The 12,108-nt window shown below is 45.8% G+C and overlaps 1 protein-coding gene across 1 annotated transcript in view; it reads left to right on the top strand.

Annotated features, from left to right (window-relative positions):
* Positions 1–12,108, top strand: part of ADCYAP1R1 (ADCYAP receptor type I) — a 185,440-nt gene that overhangs the window by 41,628 nt on the left and 131,704 nt on the right. The gene's annotated exons all lie outside the window — the stretch shown is intronic.

Here is a 12,108-nt window from a genome sequence, read left to right on the forward strand (position 1 = left end):
AGAATCTGTTTTGGTCGGTGCTGATCAGACATCCAAACCATGTGACCAGTTCAATGAAGTTTTTGATGCATGATAATGGCTTCAATGCTGGTGATGTTCAACGCTTCCAGGACACTAGTGTTCATGCACCTGTCCTCCCAAGAGATATTTAGGATTCTCCTGAGGCAGTGTTGGTGATATTGTTCAAGTGTCTTCAAATGATGCTTGTATGTTGTGCAGGTTTCACATGCATACAGTAGCATGGGAACAACTACTGCATGGTATACAAGGAGCTTTGTCTTGGGATAGATGTCTCAGTTCTCAAAGACCCTTTGTCTCAAGCGGGCAAAAGCAGAACTTAAGTGGCTCAGATGATGATGGATTTCTACTTCAATGTCAATTTTAATGGAAAGATAACTTCCAAGCTATAGGAAGTGTTCCACATTTTCCAGCGGTTCTGTTCTGGACTGTTGGCTGGTTTCAGAAAACCAAGCAGCACAGGGTATACCCATGTGGTCCTAGCTGCATGTTTTGAATGTGCTTGCTCAAAGATACCTAGCACAAGTACAGCTATCCAAGCCTAGCATCACATACCCAACACAAGTGTAGACATAAATTTTGGTTACATCTACTCCTCAAGAGGGACAGGGAGCACTAGCAGTGAAGGTCTGGTGGCATGGTCCCAGGTAGTGGCTAGAAAGCTGAGTATGTACTCAGAATCCTCGGCAGCCTTGTATTTGGGTGGCTAACCCACCGCTGTTACCTGCACCAGCTCAATTAATGCTTGAGTGGGTCTGCATACCCATGCTGAAATTATGCCTTCCTTTGCAGTGCAATGTGCCCTACATGGGCTTATTCCCTGCTCTGCTCCCCGGGTCAGGTAGCTGCCTGCTAGCCCTTATTTAGGGCATATAGTAAAACCATAATCCAGACCTATATAATTCATCCAGCCTTACATGGGATGTATTTCAGACTAGGCTCTGCCAACCTTACACATATTGATTACTTACTCGACAGCAATGCCTGTTGCAATCACAGGGACCCTGGACGGAGCAAAGTAATCAGTATGGCCAAAACCGGCCTCTCATTAACTCTTATTAAAAGCAGCATCGAAAAGATGGGCCCCGTAATTGGGTCTAGCTGCTTGTAAGTGCCTCTCTGTGCTCAAGGAATGCCATGTAAGGTCTTTATCTGGTTGTCTCCAAGTCTCTCAGGGGCTAGGATCTGACAAGCCCTGTCCAGGGTACTGCTGGTTTTTGTATTAGGCTTGTGGCCAGTCTTCAGCCTTTGGACCGGGGCCTTACCCAGGTTTAAGTTCAGCTCTCACATAGAGCTGTCCATTGTGCTGCTGTTCTCCCTAGCAGTACATAGACCTGCCCAGATCTAGTTCCTCTGAGGAAGTGCCAGGGCCTAGCCCAGCAGCTTCTTTTATATCAGCCTGCTGGGTCCTGACTGGCTGCTGCAGAGGCATCTGCTCTAGCCAATCTGGATGACCTCTTTTCTGCTCCTCTCACTGGGAAGGAAAAGCAGTCAAGTAGCACTTTAAAGACTAGCATAATAGTTTATTAGGTGAGCTTTCATGGGACAGACCCACTTCTTCAGACCACAGCCAGACCAGACCAGACTCAATATTTAAGGCACAGAGAACCAAAAACAGTAAGCAAGGAGGACAAATCAGAAAAAGATAATCAAGATGAGCAAATCAGAGAGTGGAGGGATGGCGGGGAGGGTCAAGAATTAGACTGAGCCAAGTATGCAGACGAGCCCCTATAGTGACTCAGAAAGTTCCCATCATGATTTAAATCATGTGTTAATGTGCAGAATTTGAATATAAAAGCCAGCTCGGCTTTTATATCACGGGCACTTTCTCATGCTCCTCTACTAACATCATATATGCCATCATGTGCCAACAATGCCCAGATGCTTTGTATAGTGGACAGACTTCTAACTCCCTTAGACAAAGGGTCAATGGGCACAAAACAGACATCAAAACACTCCAGATCCACAAACCAGTTAGTCAACATTTTAACGGAATGGGGCATTCTGTCAATGACCTAAAGGTATGTGTGTTACTGAAGAATTATCGCACCATTCTGGAAAGGGAAACAGCTGAGCTGGCTTTTATATTCAAATTCGGCACATTAACACATGGTTTAAATCATGATGGGAACTTTCTGAGTCACTATAGGGGCTTGTCTGCATACGTGGCTCAATCTAATTCTTGACCTTTCCCCCCATCCTTCCACTCTCTGATTTGCTCACCTTGATTATCTTTTTCTGATTTGTCCTCCTTGCCTACTGTTTTTGGCTCTCTGTGCCTTAAATATTGAGTCTGGTCTGGTCTGGCTATGGTCTGAAGAAGTGGGTCTGTCCCATGAAAGCTCACCTAATAAACTATTTTGCTAGTCTTTAAAGTGCTACTTGACTGCTTTTTGTTTTGATAGCGTATAGACTAGCACGGCTTCCTCTCTGTGACTATTCACTGGGAAGGAGTGTGGCAAGGCCTCCAGGGTCCTGTAGGGGGCATCAGGGCTTAGTCCGTTGCATCATAGGTCCATTTCACTTCTTGCTGCTCTAAAACCTCCCACGTGAGTTTACCTGCTTGCAGGTGAAGGCAGTAGGAGGCATTTGCAGTATGTTTTCTTCTTTGGTTGGTTCCTCACCCTTCTACCTACCTCAGTCAACCTATCCTTCAGCTGGGAGAATGCACTGGGCTCTCATTAGAGGGTTAAAAACAATAAGGCTGACTAAAAGTGACAGCTGCTGGAGAAATGGACTGTTAACCTGTTTCCTTTGGAAAACTGAGCAGCATAGAAAACACCTCTGTGCTTGTCAGAGGCAGATGGGAGAAGGAAGAAATGTATTCTGGCTGGTAAATAAACAGAGAGTGTGGCAAGGGATAGACACCAACGTACAGATTGAACGTCTCTAAAATAGAACTCTCTCGTCCAGCAACCTCCATAATCTGGCATGGTTTTAGTTAGCCAGACAACCACTTATCATGGATGTGGCCAAGTTTCCCGTGATTCCATAAAGGTGCTTTTTACAGCCACCAGTTCAGGCTGTCAGTGTTCTGTGCTGTTATTTAGCTGTAATTTATCCCTAACTGTATTCTAAGAGCCCAGTAACAGTGGAAGTGTTGGTAATGCTGCTAGGTAATACTGACCTCCTGTGGTCTGGCAAGTTTTCTCATCCAGCGCTAGTTAGGTCCCAAGGGTACCAGACAAGAGAGGTTCAACCTGTATATCCTTTGTGATTCCATCCAAACAAAGCCATAGAACAAAAAAAAAAAATAATGAATAATAGGATTTCCTTCAACAGACAATCTTCCCAGAGGAGAGTAAGCTCCTTAGGATAGAGACTGAAATAGAGGGGACAAGAGCAGTTATTTAATTGCTGTTTTGGTCTGTGTTTGTGCAGCACCTAGCACTGCGGGGTCCTGCTCCATGACTGGGGCTGTTAGGCACTACCAAGATTCAAATAAATCAGGGGGAGGAAACTTTCAGTATGTGTAAGAAAATAAGTATGTAAAACGTACAAGCTTTATTAATCAGTATATAAATGTGTATACACATACGTAAAAATGGTAACATATTCCAAAAGTTTTAATGAGATGGATGAGCCTGAGACCCAGCAGCCAATCATGTTGCACCCCCTTATGACATTTCATAGCCCCCAAGGGGCCTGCCCCCCGACATTGCACACCCCTGAAATAAATAATGAGATGTTCTCTCATTCTCTGCAGATCTGCTCCTTCCAGATCAGCCCCATGCTTTAAATCCTTACCCCCAGTCAATTCATCCCATAGGAGTCAACGGGGGCTCTTCCTGCAAGCTCCAGCTGGCTTGTATTAGCACTGTCCACCCTCACTCAGCCTCCTGCTGTGTTTGGCTCCTGCTTCCAGGTTTGCAGAGGAGCTGGCTCCCCAACTGCTCTTTAGGATTTCCCTGCAGCCATCTGCAATGTATGCACAGCGCTTAGCTGCAGCTGTAGCCATAGAGCCTTCAGATTAATGGTAGCAATATACCACAAAGCAGCCAGCCTGTGGATGCATTCCTGCCTTGGCACAACAGATTTCCCCTCCTCCTCGGCCTTGTGTTTGCTTTTGCTTTATTCTCTGCTGTGTTCTATTTTTCCTCCAGCCACTGCTTTGTGGTGTCGAGAAGTGCCCCAGGAACAATGGAGATTTTCAGATTTATTTTACAGTCTTTTGCTGCTTCCTCGGATGTGCTTTCAGTCCTTCAATGTCCTCCAGACGGAAGAGAGTACGGGAGAAAGCCTGACCCCAGCTCCCACCCCTGACAATCCCAGCCACCCAGGTGCAGTGCCTGAATAAAAAGAGATGTGTACACAGATTTTGAGCAAGAGCCAGGATCCTCCTACTGTGGGCTGTGGAGGGAGAGAACATGACATGGAGAAAGACAGTGTAGGGGGATGAAAGAGGTGAGGCAGGATTAAAAAAAGGTGGGCTGTTCACAGCAATGAGACCAGCTTTTCTCCTACATTTCTATCTCCCTGATTTTCTGCCTTGCTCAAGCTACATCTACACATGTCCTTCCCTTGCAGAAGGGGCAGGTAAATGAAGTGGGTGGAAAATGCTAGTGAGGCACTGATGTGAATATTCAGTGCCTCATTTGCATAATGGCAGCCACCCAGAGTGTCAAAAGTGCTGCTTTTGAATTGCAAACCAGCTATGTAGACAGGGCTCCTTCGAAAGGGAACCCTGATTTCGAAGCACCTTTCTTCCCAAAAAAGTTCATTGTTGGGCTTTCAAACATTTATCAAAAATAATCAGGACAGGTTTTTTGTTTTTTGGGTTTTTTTAAGTTTGCTGTTATAGCACTGGGAGCCGAAAAGAAGTCCTTCGAGATCTGCACGCTCCAGACTCACAGGTTGCAAACCCCAGCCCTAGGCTGCTCTAACCAATGGAAGCTGGCAGGAGTGCCCCAGGTACTCTCTACTAGCTGAGAACTAGCAGTGCACATCTGTACTCTGGCCATGCTCTCTACTGTTCCCGTCCTTCTCTGTCCCATCTCTGACCCATGGGGGTTATGGGGATGGCATAGTAGAAGTTGCTTAAATCATTTATACAGCAGCTGACACACTCTCCTTGGCAGGGAAACACAGCGCAGGCCAGGAGCAGTTAGCATCCAGCCCCTTTTCACGGCCAGTTGTGGAAAAAACGAGGTAGCACACACGAGACACGGGGGGGGGCATGACTCCAGGACAAGATAATTTAAAATTTAAGGGGCAAATTAGGGGTGTAAAATCCTGTTTAATTGGTTGACTGGTTAAACGGGAGGGTTTACTGGTTATCTGATAGCAGGGGTGTGGCAGGCAGGGGCGGCTGGGGATGCCCCTCCAGCTCAGCCATGCTTCAGCAGCCTTCCCAGCCATTGCCCCACAACCTCCATCCAGCTTCCCTACCACCCACCGTGGCTGCTGTGGACAGGGACTGCTCTGGCTGCTCTGAAGTGCCTGTGCCCATGGTAGCACCATGGGGCCAGACCAAACCTCTGCCCACAGCAAGCAGGGGACTGCTCCAGACCCCATCAGTTAACCATAGCCAGTAAACCTCATCCATCTCATCATAGACTTACTGGTTTATTGGTTAACCAGTTAAACAGTAACATCCCTAGGACAAATCCTGCATCTTTTTTTCACATAACTGGTCCTACTGCAAATGAAACCCTCATATGAGGATGGGGTTTGTAGCACTGATCCCTTAGGAGGTAGTTTCAACAGGAGATGATGCTCAGCATCATTTGGTCGCTTGGTGTAGCAGTTCAAGTTTCTGAAATACAGTTCCTTGGTCTACCATGTCAATAATGCAGGTCTGCTCTGGCCTTACAGTGCATTGTGCATCCCATCTTTGTAGGGCTCTTTTCTGTCTCCATGGGCCAGCCATTCCAGGCTGGGATCCACGCTCTGCCTTTAGTATGATAATCATGATATTTGAACTTCTGTAATGTCCTTTGTACCATGATCTCATAGGGTTTTGTTAATAATAGCTACCTTTTGTAGAGTTTTTCATTGTCAGTTCTCAAAGGCTATGTCTACATTACAGTGATCTGCCAACAGACATTACTTCCAACAAAACTCTGTTGACAGATCACATCCACACACAAAAGCAGATAGAAAGAGTGATCCACTCTGTCGACGGAGAGTGGCCAGACTGCCTGGCTGCTCTCTTGACAGAACAGCCAACTGGAAGCTCAGTAAATAGGGCTGTCTAGGGAAATGGAAGCCCTGTCTGTCAACAGAGGACCCCCTTGGAGCATCTACATATCCTTTTGTTGACAGAAACTGTTGACAAAGGTGTTCCTCTTTGCGGAGAGTCAGAATGCTGTTCGCGGAAATGCTGAGTTTTGTTGACAGACTGTTGACAAAACTATGTTGTGTAGAGGTAGCCAAAGTATTTTACAAAGAAGAAATGTGTCATTCTCCCCATTTCACAGGTCAGACAACTAAGGCCCAAAGCAGTAACTCGACCACGGTCACCATGTAGACCTGTGGAAGAGCAGAGAATACAGCCCAGGTCTCCAATCCAGTACTCTATCCTCTAGTACACCCTCCCTCTCCTCCTCCACGTCACCCCCTCCGAGTGGCATACATTGGGACAGCATAGCACCCCACCTAAACCCTATCACAGACTCCTCTGAGCACAGTAGGTGTGCCACAGTGCATAACAACACTCCAGAACAGTTTAGGACGGGAAGTAACTAGACATATCCTAGCCAGTTTGAACTATGAAGTACATTTTAGTAGCTGCCATATTTGCAGAACGTACCAGGACTTGTATTCCTTCTCTTATCCAAACTGCCATGGAATGACTACAAAAAGGAGGTACGTGAGACAGACACTTGTGAACCTCTGGAATGCATCCGGACACCACAATGATGGGCATAGCATAAGAAGCTGAATGGAATAAGAAGTGGTCAGGGCTCTGTTTTTTCATCACTCTTCTATTCTGGCTGCCCCAGTGAATTCTCTTAGTGTGTGGTGTGTTTTCCATCCCGCCACTGAACCAATTAAAGAGACAGCTGCTGCATGTTTCCAGCCCCATCAGGTGTTACAGTAAACTCTTTCATATCTGGCAGCCCTGGGACTGGGAGGTTGCTGGATGTTCAAATATACTTGATAACAAAGTTCAGCTCCCCCTATTCCCCAGCGCCAGCTGTCAGTCAACTTCTGCCCCGTTATCTTGTTGGTAGAGAAGGTGTGGATCTGCTTGTGGGGTTCATGCATGGCCATGCCATGCGGGGAGCCACTCTGGGCATCAGGCAGTGGACAGGAGAATGGAGAAGCTACGGGCTGCACACACACTCAGCACAGAGGGATGCAGGGTGTGTGCTGGGTAGGCTGGCCTATGAGGGGCAGGCGATGCGTGAGAAGCCACCAGAGTAAGAAGGGGAAGCGACATCGGTGGATGGGGTGGGATGGAATGCCGGTTAATTGAGAATTCCGATTGTTTGAATACCACTTAAAACAGAAACATAGTGTTCTGTGGCACCTTATAGACTAACAGAAAAGTTTGGAGCATGCTCAAAACTCTTCTGTTAGTCTATAAGGTGCCACAGGACCCTTCGTTTCTGTTACAGATCCAGACTAACACGGCTACCCCTCCCATACTTAAAACAGAGTTTACTATATAAAAAACTTCTTTATTGGGCTAAACATGTGCGGGACTCTTCCCCCTCAGGAGCCTCAACCAAGTCAGAGCCCTTCTGTCCCTTGAACACAATAGGGAATAAGGAAAGGCTGGGGGTGGAGGAGGGGAGAGAGTTGATGACGTTTCGCTTTGCCAAGGCAGCGGGTTAGAGATTTTCTCAGACGTGTGCTTTGGAAAGGTGCCCATCTGGGCAGGAAAATGTGAGCAGGCAGCTGCGTTGCACTGGAAAGGGAGAGTTTGCTCTAGATTTCGTTTTTTAAATGCCTCATCCATCTCCCATTCTCATTGCCCTTGCCAGCCCTGGGGAGAAGTTATTTCAGTGTGCATGCACCTCCCTCATTGTTGCAGCTGTGTACGGGAATAATGCAACTGTGGTTGTTCTCCTGGCAATTTGCTCTTTAGAGGTGCTTCAGTGTTGTTGGATTTCTCTCTGTAGCACAGCAGAGAAGCCACTGACAGTCTAAGCCCAGGTTCGGAAGCATGATCCGAGGCACTAGAAATAAGCACTGGAAGGGTTATTAACTTGCCTGCTACAGGCATAAGCCTAGGTCTAGACAGTTGGATTAGGAAGAAACATTCCATATGGAGAGGTTATCCCACAACCATCTCCTGGGTTTTTTGCTGCACCTTTCTCTGTAGCCTCTGATGATTCCTGTTGCTAAAGACCGGGCACAGGGCTAGATGGGACATGAATCGAACCCATGTGGCAAATCCTGAGTTCCTGCCTGTTGCATTAACACCTAGTGACCCCACTTGCTGTCTGAACCCCATTTTGTAATGAACTGTAAGACCACTCCTATGACAAATTGCCAACAGTCTGAATAGACAAAACATGATATTATTATCCTGCATTTTACCGCTGAAGGGTGGAGGCACAGAATGATTATGTGAGTTGCCCAAGCTTACAGGAAATGTCTCTGGGAGTGAATGGAACTAAACTCATATCTCCTGAGTCCTATGTCCTAACCAAAAAATGCTCATCCCCTTCTATTTCACTAAGGCCACATCTACACTACCCCCTCTTTCAGAAGGGGTATGTAAATACCATGGGTCGGACATGCTAATGAGGCACTGATATGAATATTCAGCGCCTCATCTGCATAATGAGGGCCACCTGGGGCGTCAAAAGTGTTGCTGTAGTTTCAAGGCTTCCGAGCTTCCGAGCCATGGATGTTGCTGGATTCTCCATGTCTGGTTCCCTGGCTCCTTTCTTGTTCTTCCACTCTCTGCTCTGGTCACACACTGGAAACAGGAAGGCCACTGCTTCCAATTCTCCATACTCTGTTTCCCTTGGCTCTTCTGGACTCCTGCCAATGCACTTCCTGCTTTCTTAACATTTCCAGGGACTCTCTAGGACCCACTGTCTATGGTTTTAATCCTTTCAGGCAAGGATAATAGGGTTATGTCTCATGAGTTAGCTACAGAGAAAGACTTTAGCTAACTGAATGGCTGGAATGCCCAGATAGGGGTATTACCTTCCCCACTCATCGCGGTAGGAATTCCCATTCCAGATCAGACTGGTGGCCCACTTAGTGCAGTAGCTTGTCTCCAACAATGGCAATCGCCTGAATGGAAAATTACTTAATAACCCGCCCATTGAGGAAATTTCTTCTCGCCCTCATCAGCATAACAAGTACATTGACACATTCAACAGCACTTTAGTGCATAGCCTGGCATCTTTCATTTGAATCATTCCCTCATCATCTCTAAAATAATCTAAGTGCTATTGTCCTTTGTATGTTTGCTGGGGTTTAGTTTAATTGAGTCAGTGGAGGAAACCAATGAAGTTGTATTTCAATGGCTACCAACCTGAAACCATCATCTCATTGGAAAGTACAGGTGTGAAAAAGACTATTCTGCATTACAGAATTTATTATTCTGTATCATGAGACCACCCCAGATCTTGATGCTTATAAAGACAGCCACAATCCGGTCCTTCAACTATCGCTCATTAATGTAAAGCCCATTGTGAAACTCTGCCCTTATGTCTAATTGGCAGAGTTCCAGAACAGGTGATTGGCCAGCTGGCCCTATTTAAACCAGTGGCAGGAAGAGGACTCAGTCCAAATAAGAGGGTTTCACCTAGTACTGAACTATGTGCTTTTAGCTCTGGTTTGACTTCCTGGCATTCCAGCCTGCCTTAATTCCTGGCATTTGACTCACAGTTCCTGACTTCAATATGATTCATGTCCCTGACTCTGGCTCTTGACTCATGGTTTATGTCCAGCTTGTCTTCTGCTTCTGATTGCCCGGTATACCCAGCTGCTTCTTGACTCCTGTCTTGTAACTGTGGACTTTGGCTCTGACTACTAGGTCCGGCTGTCAAATAACAATGCATTTTCAAATGTAGACTGATTATGCTCTATGTTCTCTTGGGAGGCAGGTTATTACTATGCTCACTTAACAGATGGGGGAAATGAAGTTTAAAAATAAGTGACTTGGACAAGGACATACAATCAGGCATTGGCAAGTGCAGGGTTAAACCTTGGGAGTTCCTGGTTTCCAGTATCTCTGATCCAGGAGACAAGCTCTTCTGGTTTAGTTCTTCACAGAAACAAGGGGCCAAGAATTTCATCCTGTGTACTTAAAAAACTATCTAGCACAATATGGACCAGCTGGCTTTGCACTCATCTTTAGGTGTGCATTGGGAAGGGTGTATATGCCTGCAGTCATATGGCCATGAGCTGCCGTGTTGAGGAAGGCCAATACCTGGATGGCAGGCTTACAGTAGAACCTTGTAGGTGCTCACTACTGGTGCTGGGATGCATGCATCAGGGAGAAGAGCTCTCTTTCACAGGCATCATGAATGGGAGGTCCTGGCCCATGTCCCAGGGCACAATCTGAGTAAGCAGGGGTGTTAAAACTGATAGGCCAAATTCTAATTAAGGTACCTAGATTCTGTCTAGTACCAACACTTTCCCTCTTCTACAGTATTATTCTTCACATCCTGTCTTGAAATGTGTATCAAAGCAGCTGCTATAGTTCACTGAAGCGGTGGACACATTTCAATGGAGGAGTTACATGAACGACATGCAAATGAACCAAGTTTTTATGGAGGTCCCCAGGAACATCTGGAAATTTTGGAATATAAGTACCATGAAAGTTCTGTCAAAAAAGCCACTGGTTAAACATGCCCTTTCATAGGTGCTGGAGCTAAGGGCAAAAGGGGTGCTGCAGCACCCCTGGGTTTGAAGTGGTTTCCATCATATGCAGGTTTTACACTTTGGTTCAACAGTTTTCAGCATCCCCACTATAACAATTGTTCCCGTGCTCCTGTGCACTTTTTTTACACAAAGGAACTGCTTCCTGGGTGTATTGGGTATCACCTCTGCTTTTTTCTCATATAAACCAAAGCTTGTGCAGGCTGAACCTCTCTAATCTGGCACTCTCTGTCTGGCAACATAGGTGGTCCAGCATGGGTTTATTGAGCTGGATGTCCACTTATCACGGGTGTGGCCAAGTTTCCCACAGTCCCGTAAAGTTTGTTTATAGCCACCCATCCTGGCACTCAGTGTTTTGTGTTGTTGTTTAGCTGTAATTTACTTTTAAATGTCTTGTAAGAACTCAGTAAGCTGTGGAAGTGTCGCTAATGTGATAGACAATATTGACCTTCCGTGGTTTGGCAAATTCTCTGGTTCGGCACCAGTCAGGTCCTGAGGGTGCTGGACTAGAGTCATTCAGCTGCTAGTACTTTCCCATCCTGTTAGCCCTGCAGAGCCAATCAGAGCTATGGGAAAGTGATCTGGACTTTATTCTGACTTGTGCCTTGTCAACAGTATTGTTAACCAGGTCCCTAATGTCTTATGTTCCTGATTGCAATAATCATCGTTATCATGGCAAATCCCAAAGGGAAATAGACTACTTACAAGTTCAGAACCACCCAGTCGATCTCTAGCAAGGCCCATAAGATGGTCTAGCCAGATATTCAGTTTTCCATTATTGGCAATCTTCTCACACTGCCGAAGCTTTCAGTGACTGTGTGATTGTTGTCCATGGGATAGCCAGCCCCATGGTGCATTCTTTGCAAAGATGCTATTGTTTTTCCATCTATTAATAACTGGCAGGAAATATAGGATGAAACAGACTTTGTGTCCTGGAACAAAAAGAATTTAACAACAGATTTCAGTGAGAGATTTGTGAGTTAGAGTTCATATTCAAATTCGACAAATTAACATATGGTATGAACAGAGACAACAATTGCCTCACGTATTACAGGGACTGCTCCCTTCCTTTGATGCTTGTAATTGTCTCAGGCAGGAGAATTAACATCCCCCCATCCCTTACCCCCTTCCTTCAATACCATTTGATTTGTCAGTTTTTATTGCAATTTTTTTTTTTTTTGGTCCTCTGTACTTATAAGTGTCAGTCTGTATTGGAAATGAGATTGATCTGAAGAAGTGGGTCTGTCATCACTGAATAAATCATTTTGTTAGTCTTTAAAGTGCTACATTTCTGCT

The sequence above is a fragment of the Carettochelys insculpta genome, chromosome 2, assembly GCF_033958435.1.
Source record: "Carettochelys insculpta isolate YL-2023 chromosome 2, ASM3395843v1, whole genome shotgun sequence".
Lineage (NCBI taxonomy): Eukaryota > Metazoa > Chordata > Testudines > Carettochelyidae > Carettochelys > Carettochelys insculpta.